This window comes from Myotis davidii, unplaced genomic scaffold (assembly GCF_000327345.1).
Source record: "Myotis davidii unplaced genomic scaffold, ASM32734v1 scaffold290, whole genome shotgun sequence".
NCBI lineage: Eukaryota > Metazoa > Chordata > Mammalia > Chiroptera > Vespertilionidae > Myotis > Myotis davidii.
In genome coordinates, this window is record NW_006285049.1 from 4,417,743 (window position 1) to 4,445,613 (window position 27,871).

Below are 27,871 nucleotides of genomic sequence, written 5' to 3' on the forward strand. Positions count from 1 at the left end.
GAATAAGTGTGCAAAATGTTTTAATTGCTACACAATTATCATTGATAGACATCTGAAGCTTATTAAATTTTATAATCCTCATTAAGTGACATTTAGGATCTCAATGTTAAGAATAAAATTCAGAAGATTTGATGTTTTTCAGTACTGTTTAATTTTTCTTTTGGGAAAAATTAGGCAGTGGAGAGCTTATGTTCAGGAAAATGAAAACTCCCTAGATTACAAAGAAATTAGGGATATATCCAAGTGCTTTAGTTTCTCAAGACATAATCCAAGACCTTTTTTTTTTCTTCTCTCTAAATGCTCTCACCAAGTACTCTCTCTAGGTATATGATTCCTAACATTGGTTCTCTGGCCCAGGCCTCTCTGCCAAGATCCAGACTCATCTGTGACTCTGCCTGGTCAGCATCTGCATGTGGATGTGTCACTGGAACCTCAACTCAACACGATAGAAACTGAACTCTTCTACCCATCCTTTACTGCCCATTATTTCTCAATTCCTCATCAGAAAAATATGATACCCAGTTATCCAACAGCATGAGCTAGAAACCTTGACCTCATTCTCTATCTACTCCCTCACAATATTCTGATGTTTTGAACCACTTATGCAACTTTTGAATCTATTTCTTCATAGATAGTTTCCTGCTCTGAGTTATCCTTCTCTCTCATCTGGACTGCTGTGATAGCCCCTACTCATCCCTCCTTCCCACTCTTGCCTGCTTACAATACATAGGATCCAGAGAGAACATTTTAAAAGGCAAATATGATCATTTGTTCTCCTTCTGAAAACCCTGTAAAGGTTTCTCATCCTCTACTATGAAAAGGTCAACATGCTTAACCTGGCCTCAGTGACATCCCTGACCTGGCTACTGCCTGCTTCACCAGAATCACCTTGATGTAGCCTCCCCTTCACTCTTTGGGCCCTAGTCACCTTGACCTATGACTTCCTAAAATATTCTTTCCTGCCTCAGGGCCTTCATAAGTGCTTTTTCTTTGCATAAAATACTCTTTCCTGTCTATTCTTCAAATTAGCTTTCATTTGTCCCCAAGAAACAGTTAATTCCTATTTATTACTCTGCCCAGATATAATTTCCACAGGGAAGCTTGTTTTGAGCATTTTAAAAAGGTCACATCTCCTTAATAAGCACTCTTTTATGCTGTAGCTTTTTTCATTCAGCAATTATTTGGTGTCTACAGTGTCCTGTACTCTTCTAAAAGCTGGGGATGGAATGACAGGAGATCGACAAGTATTGTAGGACAAAACAAATGAGATAATTTCATATGATGATGGAGATTAGAAAGAAAATGAAACTATTACGTTAAAGAATGACTTAAGAGAGGTACTTTGGTAGGATATTTGCAATTGAAGTTAATGAGCAATAGTATATTTTCTTGGTTAATGTTTGTCTTTTCTGCAAGAACACAAGCTCCCAAGAACTTGGACTTTGCTGCATTTGCTCACACAGTATCCCCGGCGCTCAGTACAGTACCCAGCACATGGCAGGTTCAGTAAGTATTGTTCACGGATTGAATCACCTCTTGTATTAATTTCAAAGGGATCTCATAACAAAGTACCGAGAAGGGGGGAGGGGGCTTAAAACAACAGAGATTTTTTTCTACCCCACCTTTGGAGGCTACAAGTCTGAAATCAAGGTTTCAGCAGGGCCATCCTACCTTGGAAGCCTTTAGAGAAGAAATCCTTCCTTGCCTCCTCCTAGCTTCAGGTGTTTGCCAGCAATCCTTGGTGTTCCTTGGCTTGCAGCTGCATTAATCACTCTCATCTTTGCCTCTGTCATTACGTGACCTTCTTCTCTGTGTGTCTGGTCTGACTGTGTCAATATTTCCCCTCTTGTTATAAGGATACCAGTCACTTGACTAGAGCCCATCCTAATCCAGTATGACATCATAACTGATTACATCTGTGAAGACCCTATTGCCAAATAAGGTAATATGTACAATATGGGGATAGGGTTAAGTTGCAATCTATCTTTTTTGGGGAACGCAATTCAATCCACAATACCTACTTCTCTAAGTTAAAGGAAAATTGAAAGACTTAAGTTTATATAGTATAGTGTTTGACTTATTTTTAAGTAAGTTGTATGTTATGTACAAATATTTGAAAAGCTATTACTATTTTACTTTGTGTAAGCATGATAAATTAATTTTGAATTGTTCTAGACTATTTAGTTGAGTCCTAACCACACCAATTTTCATGCCATCTTAAAAAATCAATACCATGAGATGAACCAAATTCATCTCATGCTCTCTATTCCCTTAGCAGACAAGAGCTTACTTCTTCATATATTAAAAATAAATGAATGTGGAAAGGTATTCATAACACTCACATCATAAAAATTCGTCCTGACATTTCTGCAAAGACTGTGTGTAGAATGTTGACATATTTTTGCTATAAAATGACAGTTTTAGTGTGGGTTCTCATTGTGACCAAGGAGATAGAGCAAACAAAAGGAAAAGAGTAAGTTATGGGACTACCCACACACGAAGTGAACCTGTCAGGCAACAGAATGGCAGAAGTGCTTTCTGAACAGGTACGATGTTCTTTTGAGTTTGATGGGGGGGAGGGGGAGAGGAGGGTCACTAATATTGTCTGCTTTATGCTATTTATCTCAGGAAAAAGTCACTCCTGATTTTTCCATCAAGAGCCATCTTGCCCTCCCTTGAATTCCATTAACACTTTGTTTTTAGTTTCCTCAAATGACCCTTCCCTCATACTTACTGCTTACACTGTTCTAAGTGTTTTACATATATCAACTCATCTCCATTGCACAGTTGAGGAACTGAAGCACACATAGGTTACATGTCTTGGAAGGTGGATCTATATTCAAACCAGTCTAACTCTTGGGTCTATTCTTACCCATCATGCCACACTGCCTGTATAGTTACTGAATTTTAAACTTATTTGATCCCCTGCCAGACTGTAAGCTTCTGAGAACCTGGACATGATGTTTTTCTTATAGTTGTATCTTTCATAAAATCTAGCTCAGTATCCTGTGCATAATATATACTTTATCCAGTGTCTGGGTCCTTGACTTCCATATCAAGTTTTACATGTGAAGATGATCATGGAAAAATAACATCCTGAATATATAGAGATAAATAAGGAAACTGACAAAGGATGGTGTTGGGGCTTCCAGACTCAGTCGTAGTGCTGCTCCCATCCTTTACTCCCTTCCCAAGTCCACACCTGCTAGCTGTGAGAATTTGCACTTAGGTTGGGACCTCAAATGTTTTCACTGAGAATAGCTTGTGTGATCCCCTTTAAGAATATTCATGTTTTTACAGGAATTAATCACTGTAATAATTCCTGCCATCAGTCAATAGATGAGGGAGGTATTTGAGCAGTAAAGCTACCTCTAGGCTATAGAAATTATACTAATTTTTATGTAAAATATTATTTTATAGATCTGTTGGTAACTTTTGCACTTATTTGCACTCTCTCCATGTATAAATACAAGATTAATTAAAAGCAAATAAAAACTCTGATCTTCAATTTTAAATCTGGAAGTACTGAAATAATGTAGCCATATTGGTATTCACTTGCTTGTAGGAAATTCTGCTACATAAAAATTTAAATTTAATTTTGCCTTTTTATGATGTGATATGTGCATCACAAGCCTGTGGGCAATAGATGAGCTTTAGTAAAGCTAAAAATAAATAAAATGGGAATGTTAATAAACCTGGTAGCTCATTAAACATTTGGATTCACTGAGTATATATCTATTAATTTTAGATGAGACTACATTAGGAAACCTTTGTTACATGAAGGTTGTAATTAAGTGAATAATATATTCAAATTCAATACAAAACATCTTGTTCTACATCTTCTTACTGACAATTCTTTAGTGAGAAATTTCAAGGAACTGAAAGACTTAAAAAGTACTGATTAAATATGCAAATATAACCATTTATAGTTCTTTGTAAAGAATTAAAATTTAAAAGATATGTCCAAATGAATTTTTTCTCACATCTCATTATTATCTTCTTAATTTATTTTAGCATTTGTGAGTTCATCATTTTATTTAGAAGTCACACTTGTCTCTTAACCCTCTTTATTGTTCTGTTCCATTTGTATATTTGAAAATTCTCCCTTAAATTATATTAGAATCATACCCTCCAAATTATTCTTTTTCATTTCTCTGTAGAATATTACTCTTTCTTTTACAAAGTTCTTCCGTTTCTGACCTCAGGTCTTCTCGTGTAAAAACTATTTTGCAAATCGTTTTTTTTGTACGGCAGTCATCCATTAAAATAAGCATCAGCTTGTGAATGTATGACTATGAAAAAAGTATAATTTACTGGTATTGTCTGTTTTTTGTTTGCTTGGTTCGTTTCCTTCGGAATTTGGGGTTATTTTTAACCTTGAATTGTGTATTAGTTGGCTAGGGTTTCTATAGCAAAGGACCACAAACTGGATGTCAAACAGCAGAAATTTATGGTCTCACAGTTCTTGATGTTTGGAGTCCAAAATCAAGGTATTGGCAGAGGTTTCTTCTGAGGCCTGTTTTCTAGGGTGCTCTCTCCTAGCTTTAGATGGTTTGCTGGCCATTCTTTGGTATTCCTTGGCTTGTAGAAGCATCACCCTGGTCTCTACCTTTAAGTTCACCTGGTGTTTTTTTCCTGTGTGTGTGTCTCCAGGTCCAAATTCTCCTTTTTTATAAGGATACAGTCATATTGGATTAAGGCCCACTCTAATGACCCCCTGTGGTGTTGTGATTTACAGTAAGAAATATACATTTGGTCTTGGTCTTCCTTGCTGGCATGGGCTCCTAAAACCATTGGAATTTTCTAAGGTGAGTGTTGAGACTGAGGAAGGGCTTTTGTTAGGTTAATGAGATGACATTGAAAGCACCTAAGGATGGGGGTGGAGCCAACCATCCAATTACAGTCCCATTCCCCAAACTCTGGGGCTTGAGGTTGACTCAATCCCTCATGGCCAGTGGGTTAGCCAATGCCTATGTAATGAGGCTCTATAGAAACCACCAAAGTCACAGGTTTGCAGAGCTTCTGGGTTGATGAACACATGGGGGTGCTGGGAGAGTGGCATCCCTGGGAGAGGATGGAACTTCCTTTCCCGATGCCTTGCCCGAGGCATCTCTTCTTCTGGCTGTTCCTGGTGTTCTATCCTTTCACAATAAACAGGCAATCTAGTAAGTAAGCTGTTTTTCTGAGTTGTGTGGGTCACTCTAGCAAATTAATTGAACAAGAGGAGTGGGTTTTGGGAATGTCTGATTTATAGCCAGTTGGTCAAAAACACAAAGTAACAGCCTGGACTTGTGACTAGCATCTCAAGTGGGTTGATAGGGGGGCAGTCTTGAAGGACTGAACCCTTACCTTGTGGGATCTGATGCTACCTCTGGGTAGATAGTGTCAGAATTAAGTTGAATGGTAGGACTCCTAGCTGGTGTTCTGAGAATTGCTTGTTGGTGTGCCTCTCCCTCCTCCCCAAAACACACACACTGGAATTGGTACCAGAATCCTATTTACCTATTATCTTAACTTGATCATCTGAAAAGACCATACGTATTTTCTTTTTCTATTGCTGAGAAAACAGGCTTAGGAAGGTTAAAAATGGTTAGAGATAGGTCGGTGTATCATTTAGGATGTTTGTGGCTAAAAGTAACTGAATACCCCAAGCGTGGCTTACGCAGAGCATTTCTTGTCTCGTGTTGGAAGAGATCTGGCAGGAGGGTGGTTGAAGATCTGGCTAATTAATTGGTTGAGTGGTGTCATCAAGAGCTCAAGCTCTTTCTGTCTTTTCACTCTATCATTCTCAGCATGTTGACTGTCTTTGTCGGGTTCCTTTAGCGTCATATGCTCATGCCCTCAATAAGGAAGGTGGAAACTACAAATACGGTCTTAACAGCTTCTACACTGGGAATTAGGGACTGCCTGCAGAGGGGGAAGGGGAACGTGAATGACTGTTCTGTACAGTCTGTTATAGGAGAGGTGCTGTTAATCTACTCTGCATGCTACTTTACAAAGGCTATTATTAGAAAGGCTGCTTTTGGAAGTTAAAGACAGATAATTCATATAGTCTGACATAAAATCATTAGTGAGCAAGGATGGAGGAATGAGACCTCATGTGTTTGGATATGAATTGGTTAGAGGTACTTTTAAATGTTCTTTGCCTGTGCAAATATGAAAAGAGGAAAACTAGGAATCCGAGGTTTTTCTGACTGGCAGAAAAATAAATCTACGCAAACAAATGTATGTATATGCATGTACTTGTATGTATGTGAAATTAACATAAGCAGCTCAAGTGATTAATACAAACCATACTAGATTATTATAAAGTACAATAGAAATGTTTATGACTTCATGAAACACCCTGAAGCATTTTGCAAACTTTGGAGTTGATACAAGCTTAGGATTTAAGGGGTTATTTTCTAAATGGAAAAAGAGAGGCTTATTACTAAAACAATTTAATAACACGAACATCCTTTTTTTCTTTACTCTAAATGTGAGACTAATGCAACAGAGAGAATGTGCACCTTACGATAAAAAATGGCATCATCTAATTTAATTGTAAATGTCATGTTTCTTGTTAACTTTCTACTGCTACCAACACCCCATTGATGCTGACTGAACAAAGTTTTGCTCTGATGGTTCCATCTACTTTTGCAAGCCATGCTTTAAAGGAAATTTATCTAAAGTACAGGTGTTTTGAGTAGAGTGATCAGGACCATGAAACAACTTGAAACCCTGAACAAAAATGTTATTAGTTTTCTACTTCTGTAAATCAAATTACCACAAACTTACTGGCTCAAACCACACACTATTAATTATCTCAGAGTTGCCTGGCTCAGGAGTTTGGGCATAGTTTAACTGGATCCTCTCTGCTCAGGGTCTTATAAGCTGCATTTTCACCCAGCAGATCTGCTTCTGAATTCACTCAAGTTGTTGACAGAATTCATTTCCTTGAGAGTTTATGGCTGCGGACTCTGATTTTTCACTGCCTGCTGGCTGGAGGCCCCAGAGGCCACCTGTAGTTCCTAGAGGCCATCCACAGTTCCTTGCCATGTGAGCTTCTATAACATGACCCTTTCTTCATCAAGCACATTGGAGAGTCTCTCCCACTTGGAATCTCTGACTTCAGGGAGGATCCAGTCACTCTCTTAAGGGTTTCCACATGTTCCTGATTAAGTAAGGCCCACCCAGGATAATATTCCCTTTGATTAACTCAAAATCAACACATTTGGGATCTTAATGATATCTGCCAAAGTCCCTTTGTCTTTGCCATATTGTATTGGTTAGAAGCAAGTCACAGATCCCACATACACTCAAGGATGTGAACATCAAGGAATGGGAATCATGGGGCTGCCCTAGAGCCCCATCTGCCACATTCACCTGGAGAAGGCTCAGGTGGACAGGAGAGCAATGTTATGGCCATGTGGAGTATATTATGTCCTTCAATTCCCAATTCCTTATTATAATCTCTTTTTACAGATGTGGAAAATGAGGCTCAGGACAGACAGTTTGGTTGAGATTACTCAGGAAGGTCACACACTCAGAGCCGGTCTATCTGAATTCAAATCTTTCACTCTCTCCATGTTATAATGTTACCTTATTCTACTGTAGAATCATCAAGGAATCAAACTGAGACTAATGGGTAGCAGCTTTAAGGAGAGGATCATTTGACATTTTCTAGTAGTAACTTGATCATGGTGTGAACTTAGTTTAGTGCAATGTTTATAATCCTGGCTGCATGTTAGAATCACTAGGGGAGCTTTGAAAGTATGCTGATTCTCAGGGATTCCTCAATTATATCAACAAAATGAGAGTCTCTGTGAGGTAGGCCCTAGTCTTTTGGTGTTTCTATGTTTTCTTATCAATAAATGCCCCTTGTAAAAAGTTTGGTTTGAGGGACATCATAATGGAATAAATAACAGGCTGAAGTGATGTTTGAAGGTAAAATGGGCCTTTTTGGAAAATGGTGGATTCTCTGTCAATCAACATGTCCCAGAAAAAATAATCCAGCTGTTTGACAGGAAGGTGCAGAAGGAATTTAAGAATGAATGCTTGGTCGGACTGGAAGACCTTTAACATTTCTTCTGATCTTGAGAGTTTATGAGTCTGTGATGCTGGTGTTCAATAAGTGTTAAATATGATTTATAATGGGTCAACCTGAAGGGTCTCAACTTTCATCATTTTCTTGATTTCTGTACTCCATACAAATCCATGACAATCTGCCTGGTGTAGTAGGGAAGGTAGACCGGTGGTTGGTTATAATGCTGGATGCAATAGGAGTGCTTAGATGTGATGGAGAAGAAAAGGCTCTAGAGATTTTATTGGAAAAAAGACTAAGGAAAATTCACAATGATAATCTATTTAATATTAGTTTACATAGCATTCCAGGGTTCTTGTGCTTCATTTAAACCCATCTTTGATATAATAATTTCCAGAGAGAGAAAGAAACATTGATTGATTGCTTTCTGAAGATTCAGAATAAGTCCCAACTAGGAATCAAACCTACAACCTGGGTATGTGTCCTGACTGGGAATTGAACCTGCCACCTTTTGGTATATGAGACGATGCTGCAACTGAGCCACACCAGCCTGGGCTAAAATTTTAATTTCTTTTTCAACTTCTTCATCTTCATGACTTGAAAACTGCAGTTATTTGCAGTTTTTATAGTTAGGTTGGTCTGTTGATTGTCTATCTTCTGCTGAATCAGTACTTGCTATTACTATAAGTGTTACTTGTTAAATTAGGTAGGCTTTTCCAATACTTTAACTTCGATTTAAGCATACTTGAGAGATACAATGCAGATTTTAGAAATTTAAATATAGTGGGTGATGAAATATTACATTTTGGAAAGTGGTGAGTTTAAATTTGAATTAAAGGTGTTTGGAAAAGCTTTCAGGTTACCCTGAGGCAAGGCATCCTCCAGAGTTTGTTGAATATATATGCTACAGCTGTATGTGAAGCATGTTAAAATGAATCGCAAGGCTTCATGAGTGATGTCATTTAAGGAGTACAATGGGCCCACATCTTCATACATATAATTAGCACAAATTACCAAGCAGTGATGGTAGCTGTTTTATAATATTTCCTCCACTTTTTGCATCTGTTTCTACAAAATGCAGACAGCGGAGTCTTTGAGGCGACCATTCTGCATTCTAATCTCTGATTCTCAATAAACTGCTGTCTGTCTGACCTTGGGCTCTGCATTTATATTTTGAAGAAGCTTCAAAATAAGTTTCAAATTATTGGAAAGAGAATTGTAATCTCCATTTACTTCAAGTGTATTACTTTCTATTCCCACATGTCCTGTCAGTTCTGCCAGTCACCACTACAATTAAATGGTCACAGATGATGAAGAGTAGAATGGGAATTCTTTAGAAACACATTACGTGTGTTTCATTTCTTTATTAGTGTTCTGTGGTGGTTGTTTGAGATCAGATGGTAAACAGAAGAATGGGAAGGCATCCATTTCCTTCATTTGCTGCGTAGATAAGATAACCTTGATTATGAAATAAAGCAAAATGCAATTAAAAGGCAATTAAAAGGATTGATTCCGAGCCCTGCAAATGGTTACAGATATTTTGTCTTTTTAAACACTTTCAGTATTATAAATTTTTCTAATTTAAAATTTGTAAAAGTTGTGTTATTTTTGTCATGCTTTTTCTATAAATATCATAAAGATGCATTCTCCTGAGTTTCCTTTTACTAAATCTATGCGGTCTCTTTATTTTTAATGCCATCTTCACTGATGGCTCCTAAAATTGTATCTCCAGCTCACGCTTCTCTCCAAATTCTAGGAATGTGTACTCAATAGCCTACCCAACACCCCCACTATCATTTAATAGCCACCAAATATTTCTTGAGCAGCTACTGTGTGCTAAGCACTGATCTAGCCTCTGGGAATAGATCAGGGAACCAAAACAGAAAAGTCCTATCCTCATGAAGCTTTCATTCTATTGAGGAGACACAATGAAACAAGTAAGGAAAAGATATGGAGTGTTAAATGGTATTAAGTGCTATGTAGAGAAAGCCATGGGAGGACCAATAGGTAATATGCATGGGATGGTTTTTTATTTTAAAAGAAGTGGTCGGGGAAGATCTTCTTGGTAAAGATGACATTTGAGCCAAGTACTGAAGGAGGGGAGGCGAAGGAGAGAGCCATGTGGACCTCGGTCAGGAGAGCTTTCCAGGTAGAAAGAACAGCATGTGCAAAGGCCTGACTGGATTCTAGGAACCATAAGGAGGCCAGGGAGATTGGAGTGAGCAAGGGATGAAGAGTAAGATCAGAGGGGGCACATGGATCAGATGATGTAAGGCTTGGCAAGGATTTTAGCTTTTACTTCAAGCAAGATGAGAAACCACTGAGAGTTTTCAGCAGAACTCCTACAAATAAGTTTTTTTTTTAACTCATAAAGTTGGAGAAAATTTGGTTCGGTCATTTACTGTTGATGTTCCTTTGGTCTCTTCCCCAAACTGTCTGACTCTTATCGGACAATGCCCACTGGAGAATCACCATGGAATAACCAAATCCCCAATGAACTATCAAGCCACCTTGTTTCAAAAAGTAATGATGAATGATTCTATCCCTTTCTCCTAAAACATTTATCTTCAACTTTATAGTATCCTGGAATTTGACTATATTTATAGCATAATGTTTTGGTGTATTTATAGCTTTGAAAACAATTTGAAATGCTTTGAGGAGGATTAGAATGTGTATAACTTCTGACTTTTAAATATGAATAAAGTTTTGGGAATCTATATTAGTCAGGATGTGCTAACTACTATAACAAACAATCCCAAATCCCAGCAGCATTTATTTCTAGCTCATGCCATAATCCAATGAGGGTCTTTGGGAAGTCGGAGGAGGGTCCCTCCTCCACAGTCATTCAGAGATCTACTCTCCTTCCATCATGTGGCTTTGCTGTGTTTTGTTTTTCATTCTCAAAAGCCTCAAAGCATTCCACCAGATACTTTTGCATCTGGTCATGCAAAGGAAGAGGGAGCATGGAGGTTTCAGGATCTAGGTCTGCTGAGTATCACTTCTAACCATATTCTACTGGCTACAGCTCACTCCAGGGATCTTCCTAAACAGGGGGCTTGGGAAAGGTATTCTTGTGTCTTTAGAATAAAATAAAAAAGAGTTTGTTGAATATAGAGCATTGTTTTTATCACAGTGCCTGCTCTAGCTTTCCTCCCCGATATGTGAGATGTTTAAAGCAATGAAATAAAAGTTTTTCTAAAATGACATTTAGTCATTTAATTCTATGTCTATAAACTAGTAATTCAAGAGAGTCCTAGGCAGTTGATGCATTTGTTTTGAGTGCTCCTGACTATACATATTCATTTGCCTAGATTTTGAAGATGCTGTTTTAACATTAAAAAACACTCCTCTTTTCCACATCTCATTTTGTAAGTGTGAACCTACGTTAGTTTTCTAATTGTTTCTGAGGATGTTATTATGATCAGTTTCTGCATTCCGTTCTGTGTTCTGGCAGCCCTGACAGGTACTCAGCCAACTCAGTAGATGGTTATTATTCACAGCCATCTTTTCAAATTTCAGAGGATTCACAGCTTCTTTTTAACATTCTGGTTTCACCAGCACTGTATAGGTGGGCCTTTTTACAAAAGCATGTTAATAGTCTATACTTGCACAAAAGAACAAATGGCATTTTACAGTTTTTCTCTGATTGACTCACTCTTGTGCCTAAATATTTTTAGCAGTTTCCTATTGTCTTCAAAATAAAGTTCAGAATCATTATGGTTTTCAAAGCTTTGGGCTTCACCTCCCTGTCCATCCTTATCTCTTACTTGTCCACCTTATGTATCTAAACTAGATTTTCATTCTTCAGAGATGGAGTAAGAATTTTTTTCTAATGTATCATCCATCTAGGATATCCCTTATCCTCTTTTGCCCTTTAAAATAACAATTTACTGCCCTAGCTGGTTTGGCTTAGTATCAGCGGTTCTCAACCTGTGGGTCTCGAACAATGGAAATATATCCTGCATATCAGATATTTACATTACGATTCATAACAGTAGCAAAAGTACAGTTATGAAGTAGCAACAAAAATAATCTTATGGTTGGGGGTCACCACAACATGAGGAACTGTATTAAAGGGTCATGGCAATAGGAATGTTGAGAACCACTGGCTTAGTTGATAAAGCATTGGCGTGCAGACTGATGGGCCCCATGTTTGATTCCAGTCAAGGGCGCATGCCCAGGTTGGAGCTCATCCCCAGTAGGAGGTTTGCAGGGGGAAGCCAATCAATGAGTCTCTCTCATCATTGATATCTCTCTCTCCCTCTCCCTCTCTGAAATCAATAAAAAATATATATTAAAAAACAAACAAAAAACCCCCCAATTTACTTACTTTAAAGTCCAGGTCAGACATCCCACCCTCCATGTAAATTTCCCTAGTGTATTAGTTAATCTGTCACCTTTGTCCTCTATGTTCCTTTAGTACTTTGAATAATATCTCTCTCATAGAACCTATTACATTTTGCTTTGCCCAATAGTTTTCATGTGTATTCATATGTATCTTTGTGACTAGACTACACCTTCCTAAGGGCACATGCCCTTAAAAATATATCATTGTAGCTTTTAGCACTCCTGTGTATACCTTAGCCAGAGACTTTAAGTAATGTCAATGAATTTTGATTAAATTTTTATAATTATGTTAATTTTTATCAGTTGTTAGCAAAGGGTACTTAACTGAGAGATGGGAGATGTTAGAAATCTCCTGTCAGCTTATTTAAGGAAACCTATTGAGATAACCTCAGCTGGATATCATGAACTAAAATATACATTTTCTCTTTTTTTAAAACTTTGCTGTGTATTTTATATTGGCTTCCACCAGCATGTATATTTAGCAGCCATCAAGAATTGCTTAGTTAAGTGATTTTTGTGAAGTGGCACAACTTTTAGCCTTTAAAGAATTTCATCTCCTTGCTTTCTGACTTAGCTAAAGTTAGACCTGCCCTGATAGGCCCTCGCCCTATCTTACCGGACAGTAATTACTGTTTTAACTACTACTTTGATCTTAATGGAAAGACCAGACTCTTGCTTTTTTTCTTTCTTCATAGCACACTAAATGTGCTATTTTCTCTGGCCAAAATAATCAGACTGTCGCACTTCATAAAACCAAATATGACAACATATTTTCTGTTTTTATATGTACATATTTTGTTTTATTATTTGGCAAATTGAGTGTTTACCAGTGTCAACATGTTAGATGATAGTGGAACTCCATCTCTACCTGTGTTGGCCACCAAAGAAAGGCTACCGGTCCTTTGAGGCTGTGAATGTCAAGGTGGAAGGATGTGCCCCAGGGTGGTGGTGGTGGTATCAAATTAAAGGTAGGGCGTGATATATGATTTTATCATATAAACTGCAGAAAAGGAGAATCAACAAAAACCTTATTGAGTGGTGCGTATACAAAGTAGAATCCCCTTGGAGTGCACATTTATAAAGGGAACATGAGTTAAAAAGAGTAGAGGACTATGGTTTTCGGGCATCCAACTCAACTACATGGGATGGTGACAATCGCAGGGGCAACCTTTTCCTCCATGTGTTTGAAGTAGAGATTTAGATTAAATTGTGATTTTTGCATTTACCTGATTTACCTGCAAAAATATATTTTTTATTTAATCACTGATGTGAATACCAATCACATAGAAATGGATGCAGAAAATAAAAAACAACTTTTAAGCAAAGCTGAGATAAATATAAAAGTCTTAGATAAAAACTGATTTCCTCTTTGCATGTTATCTGTTCCACTTTGTTCCTTTTAGCTGAACTAATGGCTCTTTACTAAATTGTTATACTCTCAACATATAACCCTTTGACCAGAGTTAACAACCACTCACCGTGGAAAATAAGTTGCTCATCTAGCTCCAAGCAAGAACCTAGTTGGCTGTGGTTCTCTAAGGGCCTAGGGGAGAGGCTGCAGGAGAGGACTTCCTCTCTCCATAGGCCTTCTTTCTACTTTTTCTATTTTCCATCTTCTGGCCAACTCCAACCAATCAAATGTGAGAGCAAGTATCACCTTTCCCCACCACCTCCCTTGTGATTCATACTTCTTACCCATGTGTTTACTGCTCATTATATCTTTCAGCTCCCTTCTCAATTGTTTAACCAGGATTTTATGTTTGGTCCCCAACTGCCCTCCCCTGCTGGCCTGGTTGCTCCCAACTGCCGCCCCCTGCAGACCTGTTTGCCTCCAACTGCCCTCTCCTGCTGGCCATCTTGTGGTGGTCATTTTTTGGTGGCCATCTTGTGATGACGTGTGGGCATTGCGTGAGGGCGCGAGGACCACCTAGGCTTTTATTAGTATAGATTATGATATATTATCATCTGGTTACCAGTCTATACCTAGCTGAAGACCTTACATATCAAATTTTAAAGTTTTACAGAAATGGCGGTAATGCAAGTATTGATGTTAGTAGGTCAGGTTAAAGGAGATATATTCCATTAGACTGTTATGAAATATGTCAGAAATTCAAGGAAAAATGTCATCAAGGTGAAATGAACAAATCAGAAGTTAGTACCTTCCTGATTAGAGATAAATTAGGGGAGGATTTATCTGTTTGCTACAGAAAAGTGGGAATGAAAAAATAATCCAGAAAATGTGAAAAATCATTTTCCAATCTGGTTAGCCTAAGAAGATATATTAAAGTATAAAAGTCTTATACATTTTGTTTTTTATTTATTCTGATTACAGGCAAAATTCTAAGGACGAACTCTGAGAAATATGAAAGGAAATTCTAAGTCAGAATGTTTTCTCATCTCAAGGCATAGCATTAAGAACTTTGTCAAAAAGACAGACACATTCTGAGCCCATTCTTTGACTGAGGGGCAAAAGCATCCATATAGTAAATATGCAGGATCTTGTTGTTTAGATACCCTTCTTCTCTACCCTTATTCTATTCTTGATAAGTCTCTATTTTTCCTCTGATCATGCTGTATCATAACTACTTGCTTACCAGCTCAACTCTCTATCTTCATATTCCCAGAATCTAGTACAATGCTTTCTATAAAGTGGATTCTCAATAAATTATTCTTGAAAAAATAAACAAATAAACAAAGGAACAAAGACACTCAAGAGAAAAAGGAAGTCAAATAAAAAGAGAAAATTTCATAGAATCTTAAAACGTTTTTTGTAATAACTCAAAAATGTTCTTTTGTGCCTCTTTTTCTTATCTATTTTTTTTCTTCCACATATCTATCTTTGTTTACTTTACCCTTCAGAACTCCCTTTATTGCCATCTGGCCTAATTTCTATCCCTTACATCACACCCAATCAATCCTCTTTTTTTTATTTTACTAGTATAGCTACTACTCCCCTGTTAGCCACCTCTGACCCCCTTCTCCCACCCTATGGACTTCTTATGGCCAGGGAAATAGACATAAACCTTATTCATTCCTTAGTGTGTGTGATATATTGAAAACTATACGGAGTCAGGCACTAAACAAGGTGCTGGAACCTCAAAGAGAAACAGGAATTCCTGCCCTCAAGAAAGACAAATTCTAGGTAGAGGGAAGATAGACAAGTAAACAACTTTGTAAAAATGTGTTACAACATGGATTTGAAAAATATGGTAGAGAGATGGGAGTATCCAACTCCAGCTGTGTGTGTGTGTGTGTGTGTGTGTGTGTGTGTGTGTGTAAAGAAGGTGATAGTCATGTGAGTCTTGAAAGATGAATGGAAGTTTACAAGGCAGGAGTGAGATGAGAGTGGTGGTGCAAAGTGAGATGGAAGGCTTTTCCAGATAAAGTAAACAGCATAATACAGAAAACTTAACTGCTTTTTCACATGGCCTCTTTCTTCATTTATTTCTGCTCTCCCTCCCCTCCTATCTTACCTAACTTGCTCCCCCGCCCCCTGTCCCGGCTCCAGAGGGCACAGGGGCTAAATAGTTCCTAGAGGGAGGCAGTCGTACTATTAAAGTGAATTAGTCTGAAATGTGTTTAAATAATATATGAAACATTTTGGTGGCTATACTCTGTAAACTGATGTAGAAAAATGTCTGTTCAGTGAGTATTTATTGAACATCTGGCATTTGGGAATTGGTGATAAAAGGGACATAGTCTCTTTGCCTGCAGTGGTTGCATTCTAGAAGGGAACACACATATTTGACAAATAGTTTTAAGATGACAAGTCCTAATGTGGAAATGTAGAGGATGAAGTGGGAGAAAACACAGGGTATCCATATATTATCAGAGTGTAGAGAGTGAGAGGGAAGGTGACATGACATATTCTAGAGATCTGAGTGAAGGATGGATTATGTAGAGTCTTGCAGACCAGGGTTACTCAAAGTGCAGTGCTGTTTTAAAACTATTTGTAACTATTTGTGATGGTCCACATGAGATAAAGAGCAAATGTTTAGAAACTCATTGCATTTTGACATTACCAAAATATCTGAGCACGTGGTCAGTGTGGTTTCCATCTTAAGGTCTATGCAGAGTCTCCTCTAATGGTGCCTTGTGATAATAGAAAAGCATTCTGGAATAAATACCTAGATTAAAAAGCTTGTAGTTTACCACACTCCTTCCTTCACAAGAAAGTCTCATTATGAGAGAAATGGCAGCTGAACTAGATGGTATGCTCAGTGACATAGTAAAAATTGTGAGTTATGTTCATGCTAATGTGTTAAATTCTATATTATTCTCTTTATTATGTGATGATGTGAAGGATATGAAGGCTGATCATAAGCAACTGTTTTGCATGTAGAGATTGAATGATTATAGAAGGAAAAGGTTCTGTTGAGAAAGTTTGAACACAACAGAAACTCAGCCTGTCTGCAAGATAAGAAATTTGTTTTATCTCAACATTTTCAAGCTGTAAATTGGACAGTACAGATTTGTTTATGTATCTGACATGTTTGATATTTTCAATGATCTAAGTACACCTATGCAAGGAAGGAATGCAAAATATGTCTCAATAACAGATAAAACTGAAGGGAAAAATTGAGAGAAACTTGGAAGAGCAGTTTCTATAGATTGTTATGACATGTTCCATGATTTAACAAAGAGTATCAGTGGGATAATTGATGATCTGGTATTGCACATCTGTGACTGCCTTACAAAGTTGATTGAATATTTGGATTTTTACTTTGTATCAAAAGAAGATGCATGCATAAAAAAATAGTGGATCCAGATTTCTTTTAAATTTTTGAAAGATGATATAAATTTAATGATGAATTTACATGATAAATTATAATTGTTTACTGATAAAGGATTAAAGATAGATTTTCAACATAGAGCATCATTTGCTTCACTTTAGGCAAAAATGAAAGACAAATATCTCGAGCTTACTGTAATTCATTTTCTTTCTTTCCTGTCAATATACCCCTGTGAGACTGACTTTTCTTTTATGCATGTTAATAAAACAAAATATAGATGTATGCTATCCCCTGAGAGTAGCATTATCATCAATCCAACCTAGATAAGTTAACAAGCATAAAACAAGCTCAACTATTGATATACACAGTGTTCATTCCAAGTGTGTGTAATGCAATTTAATACAGGGAATTTCTATTTTCTTTATATTTTTTGTTATTTGTGATTGTGAATAACAAAACTTATGAGCATAATCAGCAATTCTCCATTTTAATCTCATAATGCGCACTTTCAATAAATAGTGTATATAGTTTCTTCAATGTTTCATTAGGTTTGTTCTGTTTAAACAGATTTATTGAAATGTAATTTAGGCCTGCTGTTTTTCTGTCTTCTAAAATTTATTTTTTAAAAGTTCATTTTATTATACTTTAAAAACATAACATTTTAAATATCTAATCTGTTGATTTACAAGGATTGGAGACTAAAAATTAGTCTGTCTCTTCAATGAAACTAGATAAGAAAATGGGTATGTTACCACAGATAGTTTGAGAAATACTTCTGTAGGCAAGTTTGGGATTTTGAACATTGTCCCAAGGGCAGGAAGAAGCCTTTGAATGTATAATGATAGCTGTTATTTTCATTGTTTAGGATGCTATGTGGACATTGACAATTCGGCAGCTTGGGAGACCCTCGCTGTTGGCCTCGTAGGTGCTTGGAACAGGAGCACAGCCAATCCCAGATCCTATAGCACAGTGGTTCTCAACCTTCCTAATGCCGTAACCCTTTAATACAGTTCCTCATGTTGTGGTGACCCCCAATTTTATTGTTACAAATTGAACATAATTAAATCATAGTGATTAATCACAAAACAATATGTAATTATATATGTGTTTTGCTATGGGCTTAGGTGACTGCTGTGAAAGGGTCGTTCGACCCCCAAAGGGGTCGCGACCCACAGGTTGAGAACCACTGTCTTAGGCTGTTCAGGCTGCTATAACAAACTTCCATAGATCGAATGGTTTCTAAACAACGGAAATTATTTTAATAGAAAGAACTGATGAAGAGTTTGGGTCTTAAAGGCAGAGGTTGGAGTTAAGCAGCCACAAATCAAGGACCACTTGAGGCTACCAGAAGTTGAAAAAGGCAAGAAAGGATGCTCCCCTAGCAGCTGCAGACCATGACCTTGATTTCTGATTTCTAGTTTCCCGAACTGTGAGAGGATAAATTTCTGTTGTTTTAAGCCATTTTGTGGTAATTTGTTATGGCAGTCCTAGCTAACTAATACATGTACTGACATGGTGTCGTGGATACGTTTCTTGGTATGTGAATTTCCAAATGAGTTAAATGAATATCCTTTCCAAGATTATGAGGTTTGGGTCTTGGAATCCAAAGGTTAAAATTCAAAGTTCAACTGTGCCACTAACTTATTGTTGACCTTAGACAGGTCACTTAATTTCTCTATGCATTGGTTTCTTCATCTGTGATAGTTTGATGATAATAATCATAGTATTTAATTTATAGAGCGATCATGATGATTAAATAAAATAATCCATAAAACCTTTAAACTGAAACCCTGGGCTTAAAAGCTGGTAGGTGTGTTTTATGTGTTAGATATTTTCATGACTATGTTGAGGATAGTAGCATGGTAATGGTGATGGAGAAGATCCTTTGACCTGTCCACTTGGAACTAGAAATATGGAATGTTCTCTGATGGTCTGGTGATATTTTACCTCCATGCTAGTCATTCCACTAAGCTATTCATTCACTTGTGCACCTTTGTGGATTGACCTTCACATATGGATCTCTTTATCAAATGCTCACACCGTTAAGAAAGATGAAATCCTACTCCCCATCACACCCATAGTTTCTTAACAAGGTGGCAGCCTCACAAGTTTGCCCTGTGACTCACCTAGTCCAGGACAATTACAGGGGTTAGAAAGGGAAGCACAGCATTGTGAACATACTGTTGGAACTCGTTACTGAGACATATTTGAAAACAAGTCTTCAGTCTTTAAATTGTAGTGTCCTTTGCCAATATAGCCAACAAATATACCTATGCAATTACTAAAGTATATTGCTCTGAGGGCTGCTCAAGGCAGGGTATGGAACGACATTCTAAGAATTTGAATAAGAGGGAGAAGAAAATTTATTTTAGCTTTTTTAAAACATATAAACGCTGAGCCCCAAACTGACTGCCTTGAGTGTGCTGCCATGACTGAGATGCAAGCTTGCTCTTACAGAGCTAGTGGAAACAGTGGAAAATCTTTTTCTGGCCCAGAATCCTGACCCACAGGAGGGAAAAGTCTGTCATGGAAGTGGAAAGAAAATTTTCAGAGAACAGTAACGTGTAACTACGTTATAAATCAAGATGAACAAAAATTCAATAATAAGACAAAATGATGATGATGACAACAGCACAATAATAATAATACTGAATACTTTGGCTGCTAGGGGACATGGTCCTAACCTACCTGAGCTCCTGAGTGGCAGAGCTGAGCACAGGGGGCCCTTTGCCCGGGAGTCCTGTAGGAGAACTTGAAGAACATGATCTCTCTGGAGAGCACATATTGCATATGGACCTGCCAGATACTGGAATATGCAGAATTTTAACAATAACTCCTTCCATGGCTCCAATTGCTTACCTGAGCTATCCCCAAACTTGATTTTAGGAAGATCTCTCCCTTGGCTTCAATTGCTGGCTTCAGTCTATTTGACTTTGCTATTTGGGTATCTGGTAGATCCATCAAACTCAAAATGCTCTGTCCAGAGTGTCAGGGCAGAGGGAACAGGAATGGTGTCCTCTGAGTGAGGAACACCTCTGAAGGGTAAATGGCAAAGGTTAAGGGGAATTTGTACACCAGTAAGTAGCACTCTTGATTTGAAAGGGTAATGATGGAAAGAATCCCTTTTCCACTACTCTCCTGATGGGATTTATGCATCTGTAGGGGCAGTGATATTGAGGGGGAGAATTTTGAATTGAATTTAAACTGGAAATTACCTGACAAAAATAGAAGTAATTAAATCAGCCTGGAATCCAGGCTGGTGTGCTCAGTGGTTGAGTGTCAACCTATGAACCAGGAGGTCCTGGTTTGATTCCTGGTCAGGACACATATCCAGTGGGGGGTGTGCAGGAGGCAGCTGATGGATGGTTCTCTCCTTGATGTTTCTCTCTCTCTCCCTTCCTCTCTGAAATCAAGAAAAATACTTCCAGGGGGAAAAAAAGAGATAGCTATAGTGGAGTGGTTAAGACAATCAACTCTGAAGTCATACCACCTATGTTTTAAATCTGGCTTCATGACTATCAGTTATGATTCTATTTAACCTCTCTGTGCCTCACTTCTTCATCTGTACTATGGGTATCTCATAGGGTATTAAGAGAATCAGTGAATTAATGCCCTAAGAATAATTCTGACACACTGTACTCAATATTCAGCACCCTTCACCAGTGCACTCAATATAAGTAGTTATTCTCTCATCAGGAAAAAGATGAGGTCCTAAGAGAAATGTGAGGTGTAGAAGTAAAGTTACGTATTTTCACACCTGAATTTTGTCAATTAAAATAACATGTCTACAGAAGGACACCATATACTACTACAGTCAAGCTAAAGAAGAAAATAATTTGCTGTGTGGATAAAGGAAGTAGAAAAGCAAAATGTTGAAAAATATACCTGTAATGCTGGTAAAATAGTTGTCAGTCACATTGATACATTTTGCTGTGGGAGAGGGAGGAAATGGAAGGAAATGGGAAAAGAATGTTTGTGCTTTATCCTAAGTTGGAGGCGTTTTGAGGCACATTCTTGTGTACAATCAATAACAACCTGAAGTACTGAGATAAATAACAAGTGAAAATAAGTTGTCAATTTCTATTCCTTGCTAAAAAAATTGTGTTATAAAACTGCTGCAAATTTTACACAGGAGGTTTTACTCAGAAACTTGGATCTCCATAAAAAACCTTATAAAAACAACAAATACAACAGAAATAATCTTATTCTGAGCATTCCAGTAACTGTTTGTGTATGTACTTAGCTATACTGTAAGCAGTTGGTTTGTATGAGACGGTTAAAAAGACCAAAGATAAAAGGTTTATTTTTGTGTGTCTATGAAGTTCTTGGTTTGTTTGAGATGTTTGAAAAGACCAAAGATAAAAGGTTTATTTTTTTCCTTTTTTGTCTATTTTTTGGTTCATTTTATGTATGTGTGAAACAATGTTGTCTAACAATAAACCAGAGTTTTATTTTGCTCAGTTGTTCTAACAAAAGAATTATTTGTTGAACCCATTTTGAATATATAGTAGTGATCTAGAGATAGAAGAGGCAGACTTTTGCCATATCTTAGCAATAGATAGAGTGTTCTGTAGAAGTTAATGAGGATATTTTGTATGCCTTGGAGGGTTATGCCCTCTTAATCAATAACTTCATACTTTCACTCTAGTAAATTCTAAGATATAATAGCTACCATTTATTGATCGCTTACTATTGCCAGACACTTACTGGATACATTTTTATACATTATTCTTGTATTGAATAAATACTGACACCTACAATGTACCAGGCACTGTTGTAAGTATTAAAAATAAGAGATGAAGTCCTTGTCGGTATGGCTCAACTGTTAGGAGTATTGTCCTGTGTACTGAAGGGTCTCAAGTTCGATTCACAGTCGGGGCACACACCCAGATTGTGGGTTCAATCAATTGTCGGGGTATATGTGGGAAGCCAGCAATTGATGTTTCTCTCTCCTCTCCCTTCCTCTCTGTCTCTAATCAATAAAAACATATCCTCAGGTGAGGATTTAAAGAGAAAGAAAGAAAAAAAAGAAGGAAGAAGTGAATAAAACTTGTGAAAAATGGAGTGGGAGACATGCTAAGAAGTAAGGAAATCTATACTATTAAAAAGGGTAATATGCTAATTAGACTGGGTCGACTGGACATCTTCCAGTCATCCAGTCCTCTTTCCAAAGCATAGGCCAAGGCAGAGGTGGTTAGGGGTGATCAGGCAGGCAGGCAGGTGAGTGGTTAGGAGCCAGTGGTCCCACATTGTGAATGGGATGTCCGAGGGGTCCCAGATTGGAGGGGGTGCAGGCCAGGCTGAGGGACTCCCCCTGCCCCATGCATGAATTTCATGCACTTGGCCTCTAGTATATAATAAATATAGGAAAGAAAGGAGATAGGAAATGTTGTGTATGTATATATGGGGGGCTACAATTTTAAATAGGGTCATTTCCTGCCCTGATGCCAGACAGGTGTGTCCCAATTAGCCTCATCCTGGTGCTGGAGCTCAGAGGAAGCAAGGCCTTGTAAGTTCAGTTCATGGTGCTGGCCTTTTAAGAGGAACAGCTGGCCTCTGTGTCACTGAGCTCCAATCTGCACTGGTTTTTACAGCCTGTAGTTACAGGGACTTCTTTTCCCAGCTCTGGGACCCTGGGATGGGGGTCTGCTGTGGGTGTTACTGGGACCTCTTGCTCCTCCGGGCAGCCTCTGCAGAGAAAATCTCCCTCTCAATTAAAAAAGTGGCACACGTGGGTGCCAGACCAGCCTGTTCTGTGCCTTCGCACCTCCTACCAGTCTCAGTGTGCTTCCTCCCTTACGTTTCTAGTTGTAGGACTTCCATTCATCCAGCTTTCTGGCAGTTCTGGATGATGGTGGTTCTGTGTTTTAGTTGTGATTTTGATGTGGTTGTGGGAGGCAGCGAGTACAGGTGTTTACCTATGCCACCATCTTCTAATTGTTCTCACAAATATCTTTTGAGCAAATGAATAAATCAGGAGAACAAGGCTTAAGTGCTGCTCTAAATTAATTACTTGTGTGATTTTGAACAAATTATGTGATTTATCTGTGTACTGGTTTGCAAACTAAGAACTCTGTAAGCTTTCCTACTATGTGATTATGTACTATGGCCAGACTCCCACGTCCATTCATTACTTAGCACTGTGAATGTGGAGAGTCAGTCCTCACAGGGAAAGAATAAGGATGACTGGAACACCCCCTGCACCATTCACACATTGATTTACCTGCTCACTCAGCAGCTCTATCTTTCTGTTTGAATTCTCAGTTGCAGCCTTTGGCCAAGACAGTAAAACTAGAGGTAGAGGCTGGCCCTAGCTGGATGCCAGACTTGAGTTATTCTTCCTATCAGAGGATTTGATGATAGGTGTGTAGAGACACTCTGGCCCAGCTCACATTGAACCTGGGTCCCTACTAGCCTCTAAGACACTAACGTAAAATCCTTGTTATTGAGCCACAAATTTGGGAAATCTGGTCTGCACTTTCTGTCTAGAAACTACATGTCCATAAAAATGAAGATTTGAATGTCAGTAGCTAAGCACTAGCAAGATTTGTATGATGAGTCAGGAAAGAATTTGAATTATTGTGTCTTGAGGCCTGACCATAATAAATTTCCTTTCAGGTGTGGGCTATGTGTAGCCTTAGAAAAAGAAAATTATTTTTGATGATAGCAGAGGCAGAATCAAATAAAAATCTTCCTTTGAAATGGAATTTTTAATGACTTCTGTATTTACCATTTCTAGAGTTAAGTTTACAGGATGAAGAGAAATATCGGATATAAGTATGGTTTCTGGATATTACCGAGAATATACTGGCCTTTAGCTTTTCTGGGGAGGGTTACTTTGACTCTTAATGTTAGACAAAGCTCTGTATTATAATAGAAAACCTTAAGCAAGGCCAGAAGCTGGCAGATGGGCTGGGTCCACGTGAACACTTCATTCTGTTCAGTTGAACACTGAGTACTGCAGCTCCTGACAAAAGCAGCCAGTGCTCACTCTGCTTGTCTATTGGCAGTTAAAAATAAGGCTGCATGGTGGGATAAGTTTTTAAACCTATGACTCATGGCTTTTGGAACCTGATAACATTTGATAATCCAGTAAATCAGTTCTTTGCTCAGAACACCATATATAATACTAGTGGCCCGTTGCACGAAGATTCATGCAATAGGCCTTCCTTCCCCTGGCTGCCGGCGCCGGTTTTCCTCCGGCACCCGGGACCCAGGCCTTTGGTCTGACCACAGCAGCGAGGCTTGGCTTCTCCATTCTGGCTACTCCCAGCCCCTCCTTTTTTCTTTTTTTCGCAGCTCCTCGAGCAGAGGCCAGGGCTGGCTGGAAGCCTGGATTGTCCTTGGTGACCCAGGCCCCCAGCCCCTCCTTGAGTGGAGTCCAGGGCTGGTGGGTCGCTGGGAGCAACCCAAACCTCCTGCTCGCTCCAGCTCCATGACCACCGCCATCTTCAGTCATCTTCAGTCTTCGCTCCGTGCCTACATATGCATATTAACTGCCATCTTTGTTGGGTTAATTTGCATAGTCATTCTGATTGGTTGGTGGGTTTAGCAGAGTGGCGGAGTGACAGAGTGATGGTTAATTTGCATGTTTCTCTTTTATTATATAGGATTAACCAATAAGGCTCACTAACTACCAGTGCTATTGTGTTGTTGTTTTTGTTGTTGTTGTTGTTGTTATATTGACATATAACATTAGTTTTAGGTATATCAGTGCTAGTTAGTTATCTATATTCACATTTTCAGTTTTATTTCCCTTGCCTTTTCCTATGGAATGGTTTCAATTACCATTATTTTGCACTATGCTAACTACATCACAAGGGGAATGACAGAAACAGGCCAACCCTGATGTAGCACAGTTGAATGCGACAGCAACAGGACGAACTAGCATTTTTATACTGCATGGCACTTTTTGAAGAGTACTTGAGCCTTGGTGGCCCTGTGATAGATAGGTTTTATTGTGATGCTAGTCTGATAACAGGTACTGGGTGGTTGTATCAGGCTCAGGAAAGAGGTGGGACAGAGACTTGACCCAGTGCTCCTGACCAAGTTCCAAGCTTGCTTCTTTTTGCCATGTTGCCTTTAGAACTGTGTTTGAAGCAACACTTCTCTTATTTTCTTAGAGAGTTTCAGTTGAGTTTTGTGAGTAGTTCAAAGTGTATGGAGGCTCTAGAGAATGTTGATTGTAACCTATCCTACTCCCATGTCCTGAATGGGCATCTCTTTTACCTTCTATTGTCAACAAGTGAAGATGAGTGTGCCTTGGAAGGAAAGTCACCTTTGTTAGGTAAATTTTCTTCTCCCACTTACCAGAGACATACAGAAAAGAACTGAGTAGTCTGGCATGAGGCCAAGAGCTGGAGGAGTAGCTTTCTCCCAGAGAGAAGTGATGGAAGAGGCCATTGTTCCTTTTCTGGGCCCTTGCCCCACAGATCTGACAATCAAACATCATATCTGAGTCTCTATCAATCTGGCCAACACTATTCCCCTTGTTCTGATGATTCCCTGAGACCCTGCCTCCCCAACTTACAGGCCCAACCCAAACTGTTTTCAGTGGCTTTTCCATACAAAAAGCCTGTCTTGATTCATGATTTGACCTTTCCTAAAATCTCTCAAACAAGCAGCATCTGGCCTTGGCATGCCCCATACCTCTCACTAAGAGGCCCCAGGCCTGGCACAAGCAGCAACCTGCCTTGGTTTGCAGCTTGTCCTCACCTGGGCATCAATAGACCTAGCACAAGTAGCAGCCATCTGCATATTCCTTTGTAGCTCATGTTGGGTGACCTTGGGCAGGGTACAGGGGATGCTGATCTTGGCTTCCACCTTTTGGGAGGCCCCAGAGCCAGCACACCCAGTGGAAAGCATCAGACCATGTGGAAGCACTACCCTACCTCCTCCACAAGGGACACACTCAATGTTGAATCAGCACACCAGAGACCTGTTAAAGTAAGTCCCGCTCTGTGGGGTCAGCCCCTGCCCAGCTGATTCTCCATGGTGCTTGCAGCTGGTCCTCACAGCCAATAAGCCTGGCAGTAAATCCCTCCCATTGAATTGCCAACAGCAATCAAGACTCAAGTACAACAGGAGTGTGTACACAGCTCATGCAGGGGGTGCACCAGAAGTGCCCAGCTCAGGTGATTGGTGAGGCTGTGCCAAAGGACCCTACAGAACACCTACTACATTAGGTCACTCTACCAAGCCTGGGAGATGTAGCAGCTCTACCTAATTCATAGAACAAATGCAGGGGAGGCAGTCAAAATGAGGAGACAAATAAATGTGTCCCAAAGAATAGAACAAAACTCCAGGAAAACAACTACATAAAATGAGACAAGCCATCTAATAGATGCAGAGTTCAAAATACAAGTTAGAAGGATGCTCAATGAACTTAGGAGTAGAGTAGATGAACTTAGTGAGAACTTCAATATCATAAGAAAGGCCATGGAACTTGACCAGCGTGGCTCAGTGATTGAGTGTTGACCCATGAACCAGGAGGTCATGGTTCGATTCCCAGTCAGGGCACATGTCTGAGTTACAGGTTCGATCCCTGGTAAGGTGTTTGCAAGAGGCAGCCAATCAATGATACTCTCTCATCATTGATATATATATAAAATCTCTTTCCTTTAGGAAATCAATAAAAACACATTTTTTAAAAAGGACATGGAGCCCTGACCAGTGTGGCTCAGTTGGTTGGAGCATCATCCTGTGCACCAAAAGGTTGCCAGTTAGATTCCTGATCAGGGCACATACCTAGATTGCAGGCTCATTCTCCAGTTGGGGTGTGTATGGGAAGCAACTGACCGATGTTTCTCACATGGATGTTTTTCTCTCTCCCCTTTCCTTTCTCTCTAAACTCAATAAAACATACCATTGAGTCATGGTCTATTTCTTAGAAGTACTCTTTGCTAAAATAGTGATACTTCAAACCCTAGTCTGCTTTCTCTCTTTGTCTGCTACTATTTAATTTTAAGAAGTCCATTCATCTGTCAGGTTTAATAGTATGCAGTGGGATAAAGAGGGTGAAATATGCTTATTCTATCTTAGTAAGAATTAGACAATCATGTTATTCTTTAATTTTTGAAAGCTTTTAGGTCTTATTTGTTTAAATATTTCCTATAATACTGTATGCTTCCATTTTCTCTAGTCTTTTATTCCATATCTATAAGTAGTTGTGTATTGGGTCTTCTAATTCTAATATTCATATGTTGTTCATGTTTTACTTTTTTTATTATTTTTGCCAAATTTTCCATAATATTCTCAGATCTCATTTTTTCTCAGATATTTTTGTTCATTAACTTTAGTTCCATGTCATCTTCTGCTTATTATAGCAATAGGTTTTATCAATATTGTTTTTCAATATATTTTTATTTTTAGAAGTCCTATTTGCTTTCTTTTGCAATCTGCTTAATATTTTCTCAACAATACTGTTATTTTCTACCCTCTAAAATAACTCTGATTATTTAAATATATTTTATACTTTTAACCACATTTATTGAGTAATAAAATTATGATTCTGAGTTCATGAGAATTCATACTAATTCTCATTTTCTCTGTGTATTCCTATCTTTCATGTTATTTTATTTTAATGCAATTTATTATTACTAGAGGCCCGGTGCACAAATTTGTGCATGGGTGGGGTCCCTCGGCGTGGCCTGTGGGGATTGGGCCAAAACCAGCAGTCCAATGCCGCCTGCTGCTCCTGCCTGCTGCTCCCGCTTATCCAGGCCCACTGAGCCTGCTGCTGCCTAGCGACACTTGCCAGCCATGAGTC

General features: G+C 38.6%; 1 protein-coding gene across 1 annotated transcript in view; it reads left to right on the top strand.

Annotated features, from left to right (window-relative positions):
- Window positions 1-1,453: 1,453 nt before the first annotated feature.
- Window positions 1,454-27,871, top strand: part of NELL2 (neural EGFL like 2) — a 359,055-nt gene continuing 332,637 nt past the window's right edge. The window contains exon 1 of the mRNA XM_006755529.2: window positions 1,454-1,506. The gene's annotated coding sequence lies outside the window, so the exon portion shown is untranslated. The remainder of the gene's footprint in view (window positions 1,507-27,871) is intronic.